Below are 23,389 nucleotides of genomic sequence, written 5' to 3'. Positions count from 1 at the left end.
TTAATTTAAGGCCAATGATTCATTTTCAATAACATTTTTATATGGTGCAACATAGGGATTGAAGCTTTTTTTTCTTTTTGCATGTGAATATCCAGTTGTTCTCAATCTAATTTTTTAAATGATTATTATATTTTCTTGACTAAATTGCCTTTGCATCATTGCTGAAAAGCAACTGACCATGTATGTTTAGTTTTATTTCTGAACTCCCTATTATGTTCCATTGACATGTTTTCCTATCTTGTTGCCAGTACAGGTTCAATATCCCTTATTTGAAATGTGTGGGAAAAGAAGTGTTTTCGATTTTGAATTTTTTTTTATTTTGGAATATTTGCATTATTGTTACCAGTTGATCATTATTAATCTGCCAAACCAAAGTCTGAAATGCTCCTCTAAACTTTTTTCTTCAGTTTCATGTCAGTGTTCAAAACATTTTGGGTTATGCAGCGTTTGGATTTTGGATTTTTGGATTAGGGATACACAACCTGTGCCACATTGCCTTAATTACTGTGAATTCATAATATATCTGGAAGTTAGGTAGCATTAGTCTTCCAAATTTGTCCTTATTTGTCAAAGTTGTTTTTGGCTCTTCTAGGTCCTCACTACTTTCATATAAATTTTAGAGTCAGCTTGTGAATTTCTAAAATGATGCTCACTGGAATTTTAATTTTAATTTTGTTAAATCTATAGGTCTATTTTTGGAAAATTGCCATCTGATACTGTTTAGCCCTGTTTCCTCACCCAAATCTCATTTCAAATTGCATTCCCCATGTGTTGATGGAAGGACCTGATGAGAGGTGATTGGATTATGGAGGCAAATTTCCCGCTTGCTGTTCTCATGATAGTAAGTTCTCATGAGATGTGGTTGTTTGATAAGTGTCTGGCACTTCCCCCTTCTTGCTCTCTCTCTTCTGCCACCATGTAAGACGTGCCTTGTTTCCCCTTCACTTTCCATCATCATTGTAAGTTTCCTGAGGTCTCCCCAGCCATTCAGAACTGTGAGTCAATTAAACCTTCTTTGTTTATATATTACCCAGTCTCAGGTAGTATCTTTATAGCAGTGTAAAAATGGACTAATGCAACTATCTTAACAATATTCTTTCAACCCATGAATATAATATATCTTAATTTATTTAAGTCTTTATTTTTTTCTCAGTAATATTTTATAGTTTATAATATAGAGATAGTGTAATCTTTGCTCAAATTTATTTTTAAGGATTTTATATTTATACGCTATTGTGAGTAGTACTTTAATATTTCAGTTTATGATTGTTCATCGTTGATAGGTAGAAATAAACTTGATTTTTGTTCATTGGCATTGTATCCTGCGATCTTGTTATACTCATTAATTATTTCTAGTGGTACTTTTATATTGTCTATTCTATAGGATTTTTCTACATAGGCAATCATGTCATCTGTGAATAAAGACGTTTTTAAGTTCTATTTTCGAATCAGGATGTTTTTAAATTTTTTCTTGTCTCATTTACCTGGCTCAGATTTCAAATACAATGTTGAATAGGAGTGGTTGGTGTAGATATCCTTGATTTGCTCCTGATCTTTGTGGAAAAACATTGAGTCTTTTACCATTAAGTATGATATTACTGAATTTTTTTTGTTCATTTTTCTTATCAGGCTGAGGCCTCCATTCCTATTTTGCTGAGAATTTTATTGAGTGGATATTTGACTTCATCATATGCTTTTAATGGATATATTGAGATTGTTACATGTTTTTGGCATGTTAATTTGATGATTGGCTGATTTTTGAATGTTAAACCAACCTTGTGTTCTTCGTGTAAGTCCCAGTTAATTATGATACATCATGTGTTTTTTTTGTGTGGTTGGATTTGATTTGTAAAAAGTTTGTTTAGAATTTTTGCGTATATGTTCATGAATATATTGGTCTGTAGTTTTATTTTCTTTTAATGTCTTCTTTTAGTTTTTGTTCCAGAATAATCCTGGCATTCTTTTCAAGTTTCTGAAAGAGTTTGTGTAGAGTTGGAGTTATTTTATCCTTGTATCTGGTAGAATTCAACAGCTAAAAAGGAATGGAATTTTCTATATGGGTAGGTTTTTATCTTCAAGTTCAATTTCTTTATTTTATATGAAGCTTTTCACATTATTTAATTTTTCTGTCATGAGCCTTAGTAATTTGTGTCTCTCAAGGAATTTATCAATTTTACCCAATTTGTCAAATTTGTTGGCTTAAAGTTGTTCCTAATGTTTCCTTATTAACCTTTAATATCTGTAGAGTCTATAGTGATTTCAGTATCTCATTCTCAAAAATGGTTAATTTCTGTTTTTTCCCTTTTTTATTATTGATCACCATGTGAAGTGTATCAATTTTATTGGCTTTCTCAAAGAACTAGTATTCTTTATTATTTCACTTTATTCTCTTTGTTTATTAACTATAACTTTTCATTATGCTATTTTAGTGATGATTTCTTAAAAAAATACATCTGTAACTTATCACAGTCTATCTTCAAATTATGTGATGCCACTTCATGTATAGCATATGGAACTGAGAGTGTTATTCAATTTTTATCCTTCTGACCTTTGTGCTATTGTTATGAAACATTTTGCTTTTATATGTTTTATAGACTACACAATATATTGTTATTATTTTAAAATAAATTTAGATAATATAAAAAGTATTTATTTATGTAGTTACATTTTCTGCCTCTTTTAATTCCTTTATGTAGACCCCAATTTCCATCTGGAATCTTTTTTTTCTGCTTGAAACTTTCTCATTTATTTGTAATGAAGGACTGCTGGTGAATAATTCTGTTAGCTTGTGTATGTCAGAGAAAGTCTTCATTTCATCTTAATTTTGTTTTTAAACAGTTTATTGAAATGTACTTTAAATTCCATAAAATTTACTTATTTACTTCAGTTTTTGGCACATATTTTTACTGGGTAAATAATTCTAGTTTTTATTTTTTTTCTTTTACTACTTTAAAAATGTTGTTCCACTTTGTTCTAGATTGTTTCTGACAAGAAATAAGCTATTCTTATATTTGTTTTTCTGTGAATAATGTGTCCTTTTTGGGGCTGCTTTAGAATTTTCTTTTTTTTTCAATTTCAGCTTTTATTATATATTCTTGGCGTACATGTGTAGGTTTGTTACAAAGGTATATTGTGTGATGCTGAGGTTTGGAGTACAATTGAACCTGTCACCCAGGAAATGAGCCTATTACCCAGTAGGTAGTTTTTCAATCTTTGCCCCCCCTCCGCTTCTTGTATTCCCCAGTGTCTGTCGTTCCTATCTTTATGTCCATGTGTACCCAATGCATAGCTGCCACTTATAAGTGGGGATATTTATAATTTGCTCAGGATAATTGTTGCCAGCTGCATCCATGTTGCTGCAAAGGATATGATTTCATTCTTTTTTATGGCTGTCTAGCATTTTATGCCATATATGTACCATATTTTCTTTTTCTTATCCATAATTGATGGTCAGCTGGGTTGATTCTATGGCTTTGTTATTGTGAATAGTGCTGTGATGAACATACAGGTGCCTGTGTCTTTTTGGTAGAATGATTTATTTTTCTTTGAGGATATACCTAGTAATGGAATACTCAGTCAAATGGTGGGTCAACTGTTGGTTCTTTGAGAAAGAATTTTCTTTTTATCACTGGTTTTAAGCAACTTGATTATATGTGCCTTACTGTAATTCTATTCCGATTTCTTGAGCTTATAATTTGTTGACTTTCTTGGATATATGGGTTTATAGTTTTCATCAAATATGCTAAATTTTGACCATTATTTCATCACGTAATTTTTCTCTATTCTCCCTCTTCCAATCTTTTCTTTCTGTAAAGTACTTCAGGCCAGGCGCAGTGGCTCACGCCTGTAATCCCAGCACTTTGGGAGGCTGAGGTGGGCGGATCACGAGGTCAAGAGATGGAGACCATCCTGGTCAACATGGGGAAACCTGCCTCTACTAAAAATACAAAAATTAGCTGGGCGCAGTGGCACGCACCTGTAGTCCCAGCTACTCGGGAGGCTGAGGCAGGAGAATTGCTTGAACCCAGGAGGCCGAGGTTGCAGTGAGCTGAGATCGCGCCACTGCCCTCCGGCCTGGTGGCAGAGTGAGACGTCGTCTCAAAAAATTAAAAAAAAAAAATTAAAAAAAATTAAAAAAAGGTACTCCAATAGCACATATATTAGTCTGCTTGAAGTTGTCCCACAGCTCAATGATACTTATGTTTTTAGTCTTTTTTCTTTTAGATAATTTCTATTTCTGTGTCTTAACTTCATCATCATTCTTTTCTTCTACAATGTTCATTGTGAATCTTCATTCCATTCAGTATAATTTCTTATCTCGTTAATTAACATATTTTTGTTTCTAAAAGTAGAATTTGAACTTTTGTACATTCCAGTATGTCTATCTAATATGTACAATATTATCTCTATCTTCTTGAACATATGGAATACAGTTAAAATAACAGTTTTTATGTCCTTGTCTAGTTTATCATTTCTTTTAATTCTGGGTCAGTTTTAACTGATTGATTATTCTCTTAATTATTGGCAGTATTTTCTGACTATTGCATGCTACATAATGTTTGATCAGATGCTAGATATTTTGACTTTTAATGTATCTCTTTCTCCCTCCTCTTTAAGGTCAATAACTCTTAGATTTTGTCCTGTTGACACTGTTTTCTAGATCTCGTAGATATTCTTCATTCTTTCTCATTCTTTTTTTTTTTTTCTTTTTTTTGTTTGTCTCCTCTGACTGTGTACTTTCATATAAACTGTGATACGGTTTGGCTGTTTCCCCACCCAAAATCTTATCTTGAATTGTAATCTCCATAATCCCCACATGTCAAGGGTGGGTCCAGGTGGAGATAATTGGATCATTTGGGTGGTTTCTCCCATGCCGTTCTTGTGATAATGCGTGAGTCTCATGAGATCTGATGGTTTTATAAGCGTCTAGCATTTCCCCTGCTTGCACTCACTCCATCCTACTACCCTGTGAAGAAGGTGCCTGCTGCTTCTTTGCCTTCCAGCATGATTGTACGTTTCCTGAGGTCTCCATGGCCATGAGGAACTTTATAAATTACTAATCTCAGGTATTTCTTCATAGCAGTGTGAAAATGGACTAATACAGTCTGTGATGGTTAATACTCAGTGTCAACTTGATTTGATTGTAGATGCAAAGTATTGATCCTGGGTGTGTCTGTGAGGGTGCTGGCAAAGGAGATTAACATTTGAGCCAGTGGGCTGGGAAAGACCGACCCACCCTTAATCAGGTAGGCACCATCTAATCAGCTGCCAGTGTGGCCAGAATGTAAAGCAGGCAGAAAAAACGTGAAAAGACTAGACTGGCTTAGCTTTCAAGCCTACACCTTTCTCCCGTGCTGGATGCTTCCTGCCCTTGAACATCAGACTCCAAGTTCTTCAGCTTTGGTACTCGGATTGATTCTCCTTGCTCCTCAGCTTGCAGATGGCCTATTGTGGGATCTTGTGATTGTGTGAATTAATACTCCTTAATAAATTCCCTTTTTATATGTGTATCTATCCTATTAGTTCTGTTCCTCTAGTGAATCCTACAGCCTGTCTTTGAGCTTACTAATTTTTTCCTTTGCTTGATCAATTCTGCTATTAAGAGACCTGGATGTATTCTTCAGTATATCAATTTAATTTTTTTACTCCATAATTTCTGCTTGATTCTTTTTGTTTCAATCTCTTTGTTAAACTTATCTGATATAATTCAGAATTTATTCTCTGTGTTATCTCAGATTTCTTTGAGTTACCTCAAAATAGCTATTTTTAATTCTCTGTCTGAAAGGTCTCATATCTTTGTCCCTCCGGGATTGGTCCCTAGTGCCTTATTTAGTTCATTTTCATTTGATGAGGTCCTGTTTTCCTGGTGGTTTTGATTTTGTGGATGTTTGATGGTGTCTGGGCATTGAACAGTTACATATTTTTTGTTGTCTTCACGATCTTGGCTTGTTTGTACTCATCCTTTTTGGGAAGGCTTTTCAGGTATTCAAAGGGACTTGGGTATTGTGATCTCAATTTTTGGTCACTGCAGCTGTTTCTGCATTAAGGGTACCCCAAGCCCAGTAATGATCTGGTTCTTGCAGACTCATAGGGGCACCACTTTGGTGGCCTTGAATAAGATCTGGAAGAATTCTCTGGATTACCAGGCAGAGACTCTTGTTCTTTTCTCTTACTTTCTCTAAAACAAACAAAATGCCTTTCTCTCTTTTGAGCTGTCTGGAGCTGGAGGAGGGATGACACAAGTACCTCTGTGGCCAGCACCATTGGGACTACACTGGGTTAGACCTGAAGCCAGCATAGCCCTGAGTCTAGCTCAAGGTCTACTATAACCACCACTTGGCTACCACCTATGTTTGCTCAGGGCCTTGGGCCTGTACAGTCAGCAGGTGGCAAAGCCAGACAGGCTTGTGTAGCTTCCTTCAGGGCGGCAAGTTCTTCTGTGCCCCAGGTGGATCCAAAGACGCTATCTGGGAACCAGTACCTGGAGTCAGAAACCTTAGGAATCTACCTGGCACTTTATTCTACTGTGGCTGAGCTGGCATCCAAGACATAAGACAAAGTTCTTCCCACTCTTCCCTCACCAACTCCCCAGGCAGAGGAATCTCCTCGTGTCCACCACTACCACCTGCCCATGGGGAGCACTGCCAGGGCACTGTGGATTTCACTTCAGATCCAAGGGCTCTTCAGCCAGCTTGTGGTATATTTTGCCGGGTGTGGGGCTCACGTTTCATGGCAGCAGGCTCCCCTTTGACCCAGGGCATTTCCAGAGATGCTGTATGAGAGCAATGGCCCGAATCAGGGACCTCACAAGTCCACCTGGTGCCCTGTCCCTCTTTGGCCAAGCTGACACCCAAGCTCAAGACAAAGTCCCCTTCATTTCTCCCCCTGCTTTTCTCAAGGAGAAAGGGTCTCTCCCTGTAGCCATGATGGCTGTGAATGAAGCCAGCATGTCTCATACTATCACTCATGACCCACAGCCTGTACCACCTGGTTGCTGCTGATGATAATTCAGGACTCAATGGCTCTTCAGTCAGCAGGTGGCGAATCCTGTCAGGACCAGGTCCTTTCCTTTAAGAAATCAGGCTCTTCTCCAGCCCAGAGCATGTCCAGAAATGTCATTCAGGAGCTAGTGCCTGGAATGAGGGCCCTGTGACTCTGCCAGGTGCCCCATCCCACTGTAGCTAAGTTGACATCCAAGTTGCAAGACAAAGTCCTCTCCACTCCTGTTTTTCCTTTTCCCAAGTGAAAGGATGGAGTCACTACATGAGCTACAAGCCACACTGCTTTGGATTAGAGAAGAGGTGATGTAAGCACTCCCTTAGCCACCTTCCTGGTGTTTCACTAGGCACTAGGTTACCTGGCTTCTCTTCTTCCCATCCACTGGCTCTTAGCCCAGCACAGCAGTAGGAGTTACCATCCTTGTGGCCTAGACAGCCCTTCAAGTTTATTTAGGACCCCAGAGTACTTTATTCAGTGGTGGCAGCACTGTATTCCAATGCAGTATCCCCCAGTTGCTGTGCTCCCCCTCCCCTAAGCTTACAGAATCTCTCGCTTTGCCACACCACCACTTTAGGGGGATGAGGCAGGGGTGATGTTGACAGTTCAAAACTATCTTTCCTATTCTTTTCAGTGCCTCTTTTAGTGATAAGAAGTTAAAACGAAGTCCTATGATCATTCACCTGATTTTTGTATCTTATGGAGTTGCTTTTTTTGTGTGTAGATAGGTGTCAATTTTGGTGTTCCCATGAGGAGGACGATTGGTGGAAGCTCCTCTTCAGCCATCTTGCTCCTCCTCTGCTACTATTTTGAGGGCATTGTTTCCAGTTTCTCTATTTTTTCTGTTACAGTGTAAATAATAATAGTGATTACCTTATTGTTGTGGGAGATATGAGGATTAAATTGGATAGTTTATCATCTTAATTGAATTACTAGCATGATGCCTGGTATATAGCAAGCACTATTAAACTTAGGTAAGTACTTGTACACCTATGTAGTGACCAGCAATATGCCTTCCAGATAGTAAATGCTAAATAAATATTTGTGAACCTAATCAATCATATTTTTTATTTTATATTTGGATTAGGTAACACCCATTCTTTTGTTAAACTTTTAAGTTCAGGGGTACGTGTGCAGGTTTGTTACGTATGTAAACGTGTCATAGGGGTTTGTTGTACACATTATTTCATCACCCATGTATTAAGCCTAGCACCCGTTAGTTATTTTTCCTGATCCTCTCCCTCCTCCCACCCTCCATTCTCCAGAAGGCCTCAGTGTGTGTTGTTCCCCTGTATGTGTTGATGTGTTCTCATCATTTAACTCCCAATTATAAGTGAGAACATGCAGTATTTGGTTTTCTGTTCCTGTGTTAGTTTGCTAAGGACAATGGCCCCCAGCTCCAAACATGTGCCTGCAGAGGACATGATCTCTCTTTTTTAAATGACTGCATAGTATTCCATTGTATATATGTACCACATTTTCTTTTTTTTTAAATTATTATTATACTTTAAGTTCTAGGGTACATGTGTATAACGTGCAGGTTTGTTACATATGTATACTTGTGCCATGTTGGTGTGCTGCACCCATCAACTCGTCAGCACCCATCAACTTGTCATTTACATCAGGTATAACTCCCAATGCAATCCCTCCCCGCTTCCCCCTCCCCATGATAGGCCCCGGTGTATGATGTTCCCCTTCCCGAGTCCAAGTGATCTCATTGTTCAGTTCCCACCTATGAGTGAGAACATGTGGTGTTTGGTTTTCTGTTCTTGCGATAGTTTACTGAGAATGACATTGATGGACATTTGGGCAGATTCCATGTCTTTGCTATTGTGAATAGTGCTGCAGTGAACATACACATGCATGTGTCTATATAATAGAGCAATTTATATTCCTTTGGGCATATACCTAGTAATGGGATTGCTGGGTTGAATGGTAGTACTGTCCTTGGGTCTGTGAGGAATCACCACACTGTCTTCTACAATGGTTGTACTAAGTTACACTTCCCCTAACATTGTAGAATCGTTTTTTCCCTCCACAACCTTGCCAGCATCTGTTATTTTTATGACTTTTTAATAATAGCTATTCTGACTGGTGTGAAATGGTGTCTCATTGTGGTTTTGATTTGCATTTCTCCAGTGAACAGTGATATTGAGCTTTTTTCCCACATGATTGTTGTCCACATGTATGTGTTCTTTTGAGAAGTGTCTGTTCATGTCCCTTGCCCACTTTTTAATGGGGTTATTTTGTTTTTTCTTATACATTTGTTTAAGTTCCTTATAGATTCTTGATATTAGACCTTAGTGAAATGCATAGTTTGCAAAAGTTTCCTCCCATTCTGTAGGTTGTCTGATTACTCTGTTGATAGTTTCTTTTGTTGCGCAGAAGCTCTTTAGTTTACTTAGGTTACACTTGTCTTTTTTTTTTTTTTTTTTGTCATCATCATTGCATTTTCATCATCAAATCTTTGCCAGGGCGTTTGTTTAAAATGATATTTCCTAGGTTTTCTAGGGCTTTTATAGTTTTAGGTTTTACATTTAAGTCTTTAATTCATCTTGAGTTGGTTTTTGTATTTGGTAAAAGGAAGGGGTCTAGTTTCAGCCTTCTGCATATGGCTATCCAGTTATCCTGGCACCATTTATTGAACAGGGAGTCCTTTCCCCATTGCTTGTTTTTGTCAGGTTTTTCAAAGATCAGATAGTTGTTTGTGTGCAGTCTTATTTCTGGGTTTCTATTTTGTTCCGTTGGTCTATGTGTCTGTTTTTGTACCAATACCATCCTGTTTTGGTAACTGTAGCTCTGTAGGATTGTTTGAAGTCGAGTAGCATGATGCCTCCAGCTATGTTGTTTGTGCTTAGGATTGTATTGGCTATTCGAGCTCTTTTTTTGGTTCCCTATGAATTTGAAAATTTTCTTTTCTAGTTCACCTGTGAAAAAATCTCAATACTAATTTGAGTAGCATCAAATCTATAAATTGCTTTGGGCAGTATGACCGTTTTAACAATATTAATTCTTCCTATCCATGAGCATGGAATGTTTTTCCATTTGTTTGTGTCATCTCTAATTTCTTTGAGCAGTGATTTGTAGTTCTCCTTGTAGAGATTTTTTACCTCCCTCGCTAGTTGTATTCCCAGGTATTTTATTCTTTTTGTGGCAATTGTTAATGTGAGTTTGTTCCTGATTTGGCTCTTGGCTTGACTGTTGTTGGTTTGTAGGAATGCTAGCAATTTCTGCACATTGATTTTGTATATAAAATCTTGTAAGACTTTGCCAAAGTTGTTTATCAGCTTAAGAAGCTTTTGGGCTAAGATGATGGCGTTTTCCAGATATAGGATTATGTTGTCTGCAAGCAGGGACAGTTTGACTTCCTCTCTTCCAATTTGGATGCCCTTTATTTCTTTCTCTCTCCTGATTGCCCTGGTGAGGACTTCAAATACAATGTTGAATTGGAGTGGCGAGAGAGGGCAACCTTGTCTTGTGCTTGTTTTTAAGGGGAGTATTTCCAGCTTTTTCCCATTCAGTATGATGTTAGCTGTGGGTTTGTTATATATGGCTCTTATTATTTTGAGCTATGTTCCTTCGATACCTAGTTTATTGAGAGTAAAAATCCTCAACAAAATATTGGCAAACTGAATCCAGCAGAACATCAAAAAGCTTATCCACACTGATCAAGTAGGCTTTATCCTTGGGATGCTTGGTTCACTATCGGCAAATCAATAAATGTGACTCATCACATAAACAAAAACAAAACCACAAAAGACAAAAACAGGATTATTTCAATAGATGCAGAAAGCACAAATTACTTTATGTGTTTATTTCTCCCTTTAACTTGGTAGAAGATTTTCATTTCTTAGAAAACAAGATGATGATGGTTAATATTAGGTGTCAACATGATTGGATTGAAGGATGCCTTGATAGCTGGTAAAGTATTTTTTTGGATGTGTTGGTGAGGGTGTTACCAGAGGATATTGACATTTGAGTCAGTGGACTGGGAGAGTACGACCCACCCTCAGTGTGGGTGGGCACCATCCAATTGGCTGCCAGCGCTGCTAGAGCAAAGTTGGCAGAATAAGGTGGGATATGCTGGCTTGTTTAGTCTTCTGGCTTTCATCTTTTTCCCATGATGGATGCTTCCTTCTCTTTCTCCTGCCCTTGGACATCAGATTCCAGCTTCTTCAACCTTTGGACTCTTGTACTTAACATCAGTGGTTTTCTGGAGGCTCTCTGGCCTTCAGCCACAGACTGAAGGGTGCTCTGTTGGCTTCTCTACTTTTGAGGCTTTTAGACTCGGACTGAGCCACTACCAGCCTTTTTCTTCTTCAGCTTGCAGACGGCCTATTGTGGGACTTTGCCTTGTGATCATATGAGCCCTTTGTCCCTAATAAACTACCTTTCAAATATACGTATATCCTATTAGTTGTGTCCCTCTGGAGAACCCTGACTAATACTTACATATATTTGCATTGATGGTTAAAACTTATGAATATACATTTTAATTTGATCTATTGAATTGCGTTGCTCTTAGTGAGTTTTAGGATATTCAAAACAATTTTTACTTAAACAAAATTGTCCTAAGTAGCCTCTTTTAATTATCTTTATTCAGTGTTATGGTTTGATTGCCTTCTTTAAAATTCATGTTTAAGTTTAATTGCTATTGTAATATTGTTGAGAGGTGAGACCTTTAAGAGGTGATTAGGTCATGAAGGGATTAATGCCATTATTGTGGGAGTGGGTTAGTTACATGAGAGTTCAGCCCCTCTTTTCTATCTCTTATGGGCCCTTTTGCTCTTCTGTCTTCCACTATGGTATCACCCTCCTCAGATATGACACTTTGCTCTTAGACTTCCCAGCCTTCAGAACTGTGAACCAAATAACCTTTTTCTTTATAAATTATCCAGTCTGTGGTATTTTATTATAGCAGCAGAAAATGAATTAAGACAGAAAATTGGTACAGGAAACTCGGGCTGTTGTCATCACAAATATATGAATATGTGGGAGTGACTTTGGATTTGGGTCATGGATAGAGGCTCAAAGAACTTGGAGGAATAGGCTAGAAGAATCCTGTATTGCCATAAAAGAAGCAGTAAGGGTGATTCTGGTGAGGGCTCAGGAGATCTGTATGGAAATTCTGAATCTTCCAAGAGATTACTTAAGTGATTGTGAGCAGAATTTTGGTAGAAATATGGACAACAAAGACTATTCTGATGAAGTTCAGACAGAAATAAGGAAAAGGTATTGGAAACTGGAGTAAAGACCTTCCTCATTATAAAGTTGCAAAGATCTTGGTTGAATTGTTTCTGTTCCTCGAGGCTTTGTGGAATGCAGAACTGAAGAGTGATGAACAAGGATATCTGGTGGAAGAAATATCTGAGCAACGAAGCATTTACACTTTTAAAATGGCTGCTTTTAACCACATACAGAGAGATGTGAGAGGAAATAAATGAGTGAAAGACAAAATTTATAGTCAAAAAAGAAGCAGATTGGAAAGATTTGGAAAATTCACAGCCTGGCAAAGTAGAATGATAAGGAGTCTTTAGAAGAGTGAAACAAGGGTGTGGCCAGGAAATACTTTGCTAAAGAGGTTACCATGGCTAGAAGAGAGCCAGGTGCTATTCATATAGACAATGGGAGAAAGACCTTGAAGGCATTTCCAAGACCCTTAAGGATGCTCCTTCCATTACAGGTCCAGAGCTCTAGGAGGGAAGAATTGTTTTTAGGGATGGGCCTGGGGCACCCTCCATGGGCCTGCTGCCAGGGCCTCCTTGAGAGTCTACTTCTTGCATTCTGGCACAGTGCTTTCCAGCTGTTGTGGCTCAGGTAGGCTCAGGTGCGGCTCAACCCACTGCTCTAAAAGGTACATGCCACAAACCTTGGTATCATCCATGTGATGTTAAGCTGTGGAGAGTATAGCTATGTCTACCTCGATATCCAAGGATGTTGCAAATAGCCTAGTTGCCTGGCAGCAACCTGCTGCAGGTGCAGAGCTGTCACAGAGAGTACTTATGAGTATAAAGCCTAGTGAAACTATGGTATGGGGCCACCCCCAAGACCACAGAACTTAGGGCCACTAGCATCCAACTCAAGCATGAGAGAGTTGCAGGCATGAGGCTCTAATCCAACAGCACTGAAGTGTGGGCTGAGCCCAGCAAAGCCATAGGGGCAGGACTGCCTGAGGCCTTGGGGGCCCAATATCCACACCAGTGTGACTTGAATGTGGGACATGTAGTCAATGGAGATTGTTCTTCAGCTTTAAAATTTAATGTTGTTTGCCCTGTTGAGTTTTTTTCTTATGTGGACACGGTTACCCTTTTATTCTTGCCTGTCTTTCTTTTCTGGAATGGGAATGTATATCCCATACCTTTTCCACCATTGTATTTTGTAAGTAGATAACTTGTTTCGATTTGACAGGCTCACAGCTAGAGGGAATTTGCCTCAGGAAGAGTCATGCCTTGAATCTCACCCATATTTGATTTCTATGAGACTTTAGACCATGGACTTTTGAGTTTGTGCTAGAACTGGTTAAGGCTTTGGGGCTATTGAGATAGAATAAATGTATTTTGTATGTGCAAAGGAAGTGAGATTTGGGGTGCCAGAGGATGAATGCTATGGTTTGAATGTCCCCTTTAAAACTCATGTTGAAATTTAATTGTCATTATAACGGTGTTAAGAGCGGGGACCATTAAGAGGTGATTAGGTCATGACGGTTCTCTCCTCATGAATCATTTAATGCTGTTATTGTGGAGTGAGTTAGTTCTTGTGGAATTTTGGTCCTTTGTTTCCCTCTATTTCACATGTTCTCTTGCCCTTCTGCCTTTTGCTGTGGAATTACTGTCACCAGATGTGGCATCATGTTCTTGGACTTTGCAGCCTACAGAACTGTTGAGCCAAATAAGGCTTTTTTTTTTTTTTTTCTTATAAACTACCTAGTCTGTGGTATTCTATTATAGCAGAAGAAGATAAAGTAAGACATTTAGCAAACTGTTAGTGTAGCATAATTGTCTAGGATATAGGTATTTTTTCCAGGTTACTTAGGTTTTAATCCCAGCTCTTACACTTAGTTCCCGTGAGACCAGAACAAATTACTTAATCAATCTGTATTCCAGTTTCTGATAAAATGGGAATATGTACCTCTTAGAGTTGTTGTGAAGATTAAATGTGCTAAATGTATAAAACACTTTGAATAATGTTTGGTAATGTTACATACTATAAAATATTAGATGTTGTTATTACTGTTTTTTATTACTGCCTTCTCAGAGAAGCCTTCCTATACTGTCCAGATACTTTTTCTTCCAGCAACCATCAGATCATAGATGGGATAGCTCCCCAACTGTAGTGGAAGGGACTGGAGGTGAGACTAATCCCTCTCAGGATTTGCTGTGGGATAGAGGCTAGAGATCCTGGTCTTGTTGACTCTGGGGAGGCACATGCCTCCTAGCAAGTCCCTGCACAGATGGGATAGTTTTCTCATTACAGCAGGGGAGCTGGATCTGGGACTGGGCCCTCTTGGGATCTCCTGTGAGACAGAGGCCGAGGAGCCCATCTCTTTAGTCCATACAGATACATGTGTTGTAGCAAGTCTTAGTGCAGATGGAATAGTTCCTCAACTACAGCAAGAAGAACAAAAGTTGAGACTTAGCCCCACAGGATCTGCTGTGACAGAAGTTGGCATACCAGTCAGGGAATCTCATACTCCTGGGCTGTAAAATACAGGTCCCTGTGCAAGCAGTTCTGAGCTGGGACCTCAGGTGAGGAAGGCTGGAGCCAAAGCTCAGGCAACTTTAAGATTCAGTGCCAAGACCAATGTAAGGGGGTAGGTGAGCCTTTTCACCAATGCACTATTGTGTGTGATTCCTTTTGGACCCCTTGGCAGATGGTTTTGGTTGCAGGCTCAAGGCCAAATGGGACTGTAGCCAAGCCTCTTAGGGGACTGGGACTTTTTCAGGTTTGAACCAGGAAGCACACTCAGTAGGGCAGATCAGCCACCTGGGTATCAGTGTATGCTGTGAAAGTGACCCTCCTAGGTTTTGGGCTCCATCAGGGGTTTCACAAAATCTTGCCTCAATCCTGAGGCTCGCATAGAGAGACTTTAGACTGACAGTGGGTTACCTTCTATTTTGCTATCTTGGTGATGTCCCAAGTCTGTTGATATGAAGTTCACAGTAGTTTCCATTAAACTGTTCAATGAGCATGATTTATATTGTATGTAGTATCTATATCCATAGAACTATCTTGCAATAATGACTATATGTGATTTTGAACTTGCCTGCCTTTTATTCCACCATCTGTAGGAGTGAAGAGGTGGTGCTAGAGCTTAGTGTGCTTCTCACAAGATTTCCACCACTTCTTCCTCTCAACAATCACAGAAAGAATGTATTTCTTATTTTTTATTTATTTCAGTTACAGAAGGCTCATGAGTCCAGGTCATTATTTTTATTCCAGACTCTCATTTCTTTATGGCACCATACAACCCCACTCCCACATTCAATCCACCCCTGTATAACTGCCCAGAATATTCTACTGTGTCCTCTGGAACTCATGGTTTATCATCAGCAAAATCTATAATCTCAATCTCAACCCTGAACCTCCCTTGCATAACTTTACTGTAATTGAAAACTAGTTCTCCCTTGAAAAGTTTCCCCTACATTCAAAAGGTTGATTTTCTTTTCTTTTCTTTTTTTTTTTTTTTTGTTAGATGGAGTCTCACTCTGTCGCCCAGGGTGGAGGGAAGTGGCGCGATTTCAGCTCACTGCAACCTCCATCTCCTAGGTTCAAGCAATTCTTCTGTCTCAGCCTCCGAGTAGCTGGGACTACAGGTGCATGATGCCATGCCCAGCTAATTTTTTGTATTTTAGTAGAGACGGGGTTTCACTGTGTTGCCCAGGTTGGTTTCGAACCCCTGAGCTCAGGCAATCTGCCTGCCTCAGCCTCCCAAAGTGCTGGGATTACAGGCGTGAGCCACCATGCCTGGCGCGGTTTTCTTTCTTTATTCTTTTCTTCTTTTTTCTTTTTTTTATTCTTCATTCATCTCATTGCCACTTGCAGAGAATCGTTCTAAACTCCTTCCCATAAAAATTTATCTTTCAAGGTTCTAATATCGGATTATACCTCCTGACACCTCTCCTTCTAACATACTCTTCCATCATTTGCTCCATTTCTCTACTCTCCTTTACAGCAAAGCCTCCCCCCAAAGAGTTAACTGTACTGGATATTACCACTTATCCTCCTTTCTCTCTTGAACCTACTCCAATCAGGCTTTCATTGCCCACTACTCCACTGAAGCTCTTGTCATGGTCATCAGTGACCTCCAGTTTACCAAATGCAATAGTCAGTTTTTCTCATTCATCATTTTCTTGACCTTGGCAGCATTTGACACAGTTGGTTATGTCCTCTACCTTTTTGAAACAGTTTCATCTCTTTGCTTCTGGGACCACTCTCTTGGCTCTCCTCCTAACTCGTTTTTGTTTTCACTTGTTTCTTTCTCATTTTCCTGAACTTTAAACCTTCGAAATACGTCAGGATTTAGTACTGTAGAAAATTTTCCTATCTACTGGTTCCCTATGTCATCTTATTCAGTTTAGTTCTTTTAAGTATTATCTAAATGCAGATGGCTCCCACCTTTATACCTTAAGCCTCAACGTATCTACTGAATTCCATACTTGTATATAAAATTCTCAACTTAATATCTTTACTTGGATATCTAATAGGCCTCCCAAACATATATGCCCAGACATAAACTTCTGATTTTCTTCCCTTTCAAATCTGTTTCTCAATAGACAAAAGCTCCATTCTTCGTGCTCTTCAAGCCAGAAACCTTGAAGTTATCCTTAAATCCTCTCTTTCTCTAGCAATCTATATCAGATTCATTAGCAAATATAAATCCTGATGAATAAGTCCTGATATTTTCCTTGCTTCCACTTTTCTACCCCTACAGTTAGTTTTTCAGGTAGTAGCCAAAGTGATTCTTTAAACATATATGTCATCTCAAAATCTTCTGATTACTTCTTGTCTGCTTTGGACTAAAACTTAAGTTTTTACACTGATCTTTAAGGTTCTACGTGATCCCGTACCTCCCCAGTACCCACTTCTGTCTTCATTGCTCACTTTGTTCAGACTATACTGGTCTCCTTGTCTTTACTGACTGTGCTGACCACACTCTTGCCTCAGGATATGTGCTTTTGCTGTTCCTTCTTCTTGGAACACATTTTCTTCAGTTATCCACATGGCTCACGTCCCCTTACTTTCTTCAGGTTTCTACTGAAATCCCCCTCAAAGGAGATCTTTTCTGACCACCCTATTTAAAATAGCAACCCATTTCTATCCCTCTATCTCCTTTACTTGTAAAGAAACATATAATATACTTATGTATATATGTGGGTGTATATATATGTGTGTGTATGTATGTATGTATATATTTAACAAGCTCTTACATAACTCTTACCATATGCCAGACACTTCAAAAATTACAAATATTATTTATTCTTTATAATACCCATAAAGCATAGGGAAGTAGGTACTATTATTATTGTTATTTTACAGATGGAGAAACTGAGGCACAGTGCTGTTAAGTACTCTTTCCAAGGTCAAACAGTTGATAGTGGCATACCTGAGATTGGAAGTTAGGCCACCTTCTTCTATTGTGTACTTAACTATGTTATGCCCTATTGTCTCTTAGATAGGGTTCAGTATACATATATATATGTATATATAGCAATTGTTAATGATGAAATTCATTACTAGTAATAAGATAAAAAGTATAGATTTTAAAATTCATGAAATATTATTAACTGATATTGACTATTATAATAACAAGATAATTATCTTGTAATATCAGTTAGTAGTCTGATGAGCAAATGGCTAGTATTTCTCAGTTTGAGACCCTCCCCCTGTTTTATTTGATACAGGGTCTCATTCTGTCGCCCAGGCTGGTCTTGACCTCCTGGGTTCAAACCATCAGCCTCCCAAGTAGCTAGGACTACAGGCACTTGCACCCAAGCCCCGTGTATTAGGCCGTTCCTGTGTTCTTATAGAGAAACATTGAAGCATGGGTAATTTATAAAGAAAAGAGGTTTAATTGGCTCATGGTTCTGCAGACAGTACAGGAAGTGTAATACTGGCATCTGCTTCTGGTGAGGGACTCAGGAGGCTCACAATCATGGCAGAAGGCAAAGCAGGAGCAAGCATGTCACATGGCGAGTGTAGGAACAATAGAGAGGAAGGAGGAGGAGGGTGCCAAGTACTTTTAAACAGCCATGTCTTGCAATAACTCACTCATTGTGAGGACAGCACCAAGAGGATGGTGCTAAACTATTCACGAGAAATCTTCCCCCATGATCCAGTCACCTCCCACCAGTCCCCAACTCCAACATGAGATTATAATTCAACATGAGATTTAGAGGGGACAACATCCAAACTGTATCACCTGACTAATTAAAAAAAGTTTAGAGAGATGAGGTCTCATTTATTTTGCCCAGGCTGGTCTTGAACTCCTGAACTCAAGCAATCCTCCAGCTTTGAATCTCTTAAAGTGCTAGGATTACAGGCATGAGCCACCATGCCTGGCCTTGAGACACTTTCTTAACAAAGTTTTATTCATCTCAGCTGCACTACTCACTAGTTAAATGACATATGACAAGTTACTTATTTTTTCTAATTCTCAGTATGATTGTTTTTTTTAAAATTAAAGACTTTATTTTTTTGAGAGCAGTTTTAGGTTATAGCAAAATTAAAGGAAGAGATTTCTCACATACCCCTACCCTGACATGTACATAGCCTCTCCAACTATCAACATCCTCCAGAAAAGTAGTAGTATTTGTTGCATCAATGAACCTACTTTGATACATTATTATCATACATTAGGATTAGCTCTTGATTTTGTACAGTCTATGAGTTTGGGTAAATGTTTCATGACATGTGTGCATCATTATAATTATATACAGAGCATTTTTCACTGCCCTCAAAATCCTCTGTGCTCCATGTATTTATCTCTGTCTCTCAACCCCTGGCCCCTGATAACCACTGATCTTTGTACTCTATAGTTTTTCCTTTTCTAGAATATCACATAGGTGGAATCATATAGCATGTAGGCTTTTCAGATTGGTTTCTTTCACTTAGAAATGTAATCAATTTGCAAATTAGGGTAATAATTCCTACCTAAGGGCATTTCATGAAATTTAATGGAAATAATATATATGAAAGCACAGTGCCTGGTACCAGCTGTCAGTTCATGTAAACTGATGTAATGAAGTATAAAGGAATAACTGTGGGAAAACCTGCACTCATTTTCCTACAGTTAAAACTATATTCTTTTTGGAATAAGGACTGGTATACTTAATGCTTCTTTCAAATTTTACATTCTTGGATATGAGGAGCCCTTTAAAAATAAGATTAAAAGAAACTTAAGAAGTGAAGATGTTACTACTGTTCTTTATATAGCATGTATTATGGTGTCTTACACCAACTAGGCACTTGGTTAAGTTAAATGAATTACAACCTTTCGTATATTTGATCAAGTGCTTGTTTATACTTCAACACATATGATATGAACTTTTATCACATCATTTATGATTGTTTTGCTACAACTTAGAAAAGTTTCAGCATGGTCAGCATGGGCAGAAAGGCTTTTGGTGAAATAAACTTTATAGTTCTCATGAAAAGGGATTAGAAACTTATATTGACTTAAGTAGAAAAAATATATAATGGCCCATCTTATATTTAAACATGACCTTTTTCATGACCTTGTAAGAAAATGTGGATTTAAGGAAATTCCAGGACCAGAATTTCATATAGATTGAAATAGTTCCTGGCAGGCTCTTTTTGCTATTTCCTGTGTCCTAAGCTTTCATGTGCTGCTGGAGGAAATTAAAGAATAGTCTGTACCAATTTAGAGGCAGAAAGTAGTATTTTCTTTCTTTACACATGTTTACTTACATACGCAGTTCACAAACACACACATACACATATATCACATCTTATTGTTGGAAATGGACTAGCTATATTTTTCAATTAATCGTTAGCATGTCTTAACAAAATGTTTTAGCATTTGAGATATACTTTACACAACTATGGAATTTTGCATTTATTGACTGTTAGCCAATAATGAGGGTTGACATAAACATTGGGTATACTTAGTAGGAAAGAGAATTGGATTGGGTGATTTTTTATTAAATTAGTCTCTCTGACATTAATAGTTGTATAACTTTGGAAAAACTTATAACCACAAAAATGTAAATTACTTCTTCCAGTGATGGTCCTTAGTTTTTATTTAAGTGCAAACTGAAGGAAAAGAGAAATAGATTATCTCTAAGGGTTCTTCTGGTGTGGTGAACCCTTTTAGCTTTACTGATATGTCTATTTATGCATGTATACATGAGTTTATGCACATAAGATGTTTTTTTTTTTGTTTTTGTTTTTTTGTTTTTTTTTGAGATGGAGTCTCGCTCTGTCACCCAGGCTGGAGTGCAGTGGCCGGATCTCAGCTCACTGCAAGCTCTGCCTCCCGGGTTCACACCATTCTCCTGCCTCAGCCTCCCGAGTAGCTGGGACTACAGGCGCCTGCCACCTCGCCCGGCTAAGTTTTTGTATTTTTAGTAGAGACGGGGTTTCACTGTGTTACGCAGGATGGTCTCGATCTCCTGACCTCGTGATCCGCCCGTCTCGGCCTCCCAAAGTGCTGGGATTACAGGCTTGAGCCACTGCGCCCGGCCCATAAGATGTTTTTAAGTACAATAACTACAAAAAATAAATATTATTTTCTAAATAATTGTGGAGAAAACTTTTTTCCACATAACAATGCTATTTAATTGAATAAGGATCAAGTTATACACACACACACAGAGTCCTGTTTCTCTTTATCTTAAAGTGAGTAAATCCTGTCAAGATTTGAAATAATACCAGCAACAATAGCTACATAATCTGCCGAATACATTATATACATTATCTTAGTTAATTCTTATAAAATCCTATGGAGTAGGATTCTGAAAGCAAGCTCAAAATCATACTCATACTAAGGGAGAGAGTAGAGATTTAATACAGCTGTAAGTCTGTATTAAAGCTGTATTCTCTTAACTACATACAGACTCAAGAAGTAAGTGGTGTTATAAATCTATTATTTTAATATATACAGTTCTTCATGTATGCTGAATATATTTTTGAGAGTATGCTCAATTGTTGGTCATATTAATAATTCTTACAACTGTAATGTAATGTATTTCCTAACCCAAAATATATCTGACTGTGGGCTAATTTTGGGATCTGTTGAAATTGGGGATGTATCCCTTAACTTGGCCAGGCTATATTTTGATTCTCTTAATCACAGCAAATAGCCAAGTGATATAGACAAATAAGGAATGGTTCATAATCCTTTCATTCCTAATAAAATTTAATGCCCCCAAATATTTAGGTATTATCTATTCTGGTTTCAGCTTTCTGCTGCTGCTGACTTTCTTTCATAGTCTGAGCTACCCTGGACCATAATCTGAACCATCCTGGACCAACGGAAGGGTATGACTTGCTTCATGTTGATTGTGAACACAGAAGGGTTTTGCTTGTAACTCAAGCCAGGCCACCATAAGGGTAATCATGTGATTATTTCAGGGAAAAGACTTTTCATCTTGATCCCAGGGAAGAGACTAGAGGCTGGTGATGAAATGTATTTATGATCTACCTATGCTTTAATCCTCCCATGTCAAGGCCCCAAACAACCTTATTCAGGATACATTGTATTAGATGTTAAACAAAAGGCAAGTGTGTTTCTAAAAAGATTAGGGAAACATTTGTGAAGCAGGGAGGATTCCTATGTAAGTTATATATATTTTAAGAAAATTGTATGTTATACTGTGAAGTGATGTCATGATGCTTTGCCTGAAAATAAATATCTTTTTCTAATTTTGTGAAATTTCTAATCATCACAATGAATTCAGATAAATTTGCTTTGTCAAAATTGAATAATACTTGGTCATAAAACTCATGTTGTGTTCAGCAGAGAAAATTTTTTATAGGCATTGTTCTCTTTTTTTCCGTCACTCTTGAAATTTAATTGTCCAAAGGCCAACCCCACAGCTGTAATTTCATCATCTCTTTGGTGACATTGTTTTTAAATTAGAATATTGCAGCCATGCTTGTCTTCTGCCTAATGTGGCATGAAAATAGCCTCTAGCAGCTCACTTCATAGAACTTAAGGTTTTTCACAGTACAAAGTAGACTGATTGTTTACCTTCTCTGTAAGAAATCAGTTTTATCTATAAAAATACAATGTTCTTGAAAATGTCTGCAACTTTCAGAAATAGAATGTAAGATTTGATTATGCTATACATGGGTGTGGCCATTTTTTTTTGGACAACTACTACAGTTACCATTGAAGGCAACCTAGTTTGGAGACAAATGCCATTGGAGTTTTCCAGCTAGCTGTTTTTAAAAGAGCTAATTTCTTATGAGGATCTCCATAATTGGCCTTCATTTTGATGAAAACTTTAAGATGAAGGGATTGTGCAGAGAGAACAGGGATTATTTTTCCCAGTTTATATGTTATTTTTGTAATGAGGTTGAATTTCAAAGACTCATGAAGTATTATTATCCAATGCTTCTGTCACCACGTTGCACCAACATTGGAAATTCAGGTACCCTTGCATAGATCTAAAATGTACTTTTGAGTTTAAATATGCCCCTTAACTTCTCTTAGGTGAGCCTCAGCTTCATCACCTATAACATTGCACAGGTTGTTGGTGGCCAAATAAGCTCTAAGACCCTTCAAGGTCTACAGTTGTATAATTGTGTTTTTAGGGATAAGTTTATGGAATAAGCTTAATTTATATTTCCCTGAGGCTGAGAAAAAGTATCCATATGAAGGGATTTAGAATGATACAGTGGAAAGAGCAGGAGTATTTGAAATCAGATCTGAGTTGAATTTAATAGCTGTATGATGTTAGCATCTATCAGAGTGGCTGATGGCAAAAATTTAATATATATTTCCTTAATGAATAAATGGATCCATTGTCTGCTACCTGCCACCATGCCTACCTTTTATGTATGGTAGTTATTTGATAATCATTTGTTACAGATTCTAAAAGTATATTGCACACATTGTTTCCCTCTTATTTCTTTACCTTCTGGAATATTCTCAGTGCTTGAGACTGCTAATCAGACCCCATATAGAATCCAGTTCATGGTCCTGGCATTCTGATCTGACAACACCATACTTTTCCAGCTTTGTTCCTTCAGCCTATGTACTTCAGCTCTACTTTTCCAAGCCTTTGTTTTATTTGGCTCTATTTAGCACGAACTAAATTATATATGGTTGCAATGGACTGAAGGCATCTCCCCAAAACTCATATGTTGAATCCCTAATAGCAATGTGAAGGATATTTAGAGGTAGAGCCTTTGAGAGGTACCTAGGCCA

The 23,389-nt window shown here is 38.0% G+C and overlaps 1 protein-coding gene across 6 annotated transcripts in view; it reads left to right on the top strand.

Annotated features, from left to right (window-relative positions):
* The window catches only part of AGBL4 (AGBL carboxypeptidase 4), a 1,466,214-nt gene that overhangs the window by 84,492 nt on the left and 1,358,333 nt on the right, over window positions 1–23,389 (top strand). Inside the window, exon 2 of one of the 6 annotated variants that reach the window (XM_050802256.1) lies at window positions 21,417–21,495. The exons of the other annotated variants lie outside the window; for them this stretch is intronic. The gene's annotated coding sequence lies outside the window, so the exon portion shown is untranslated. The remainder of the gene's footprint in view (window positions 1–21,416; window positions 21,496–23,389) is intronic. 6 annotated transcript variants of the gene reach the window in all.

Source organism: Macaca thibetana, chromosome 1, assembly GCF_024542745.1.
Source record: "Macaca thibetana thibetana isolate TM-01 chromosome 1, ASM2454274v1, whole genome shotgun sequence".
NCBI lineage: Eukaryota > Metazoa > Chordata > Mammalia > Primates > Cercopithecidae > Macaca > Macaca thibetana.
The sequence above is the reverse complement of the archived record's forward strand: the minus strand, read 5'-3'. Positions and strand labels throughout refer to the sequence as shown.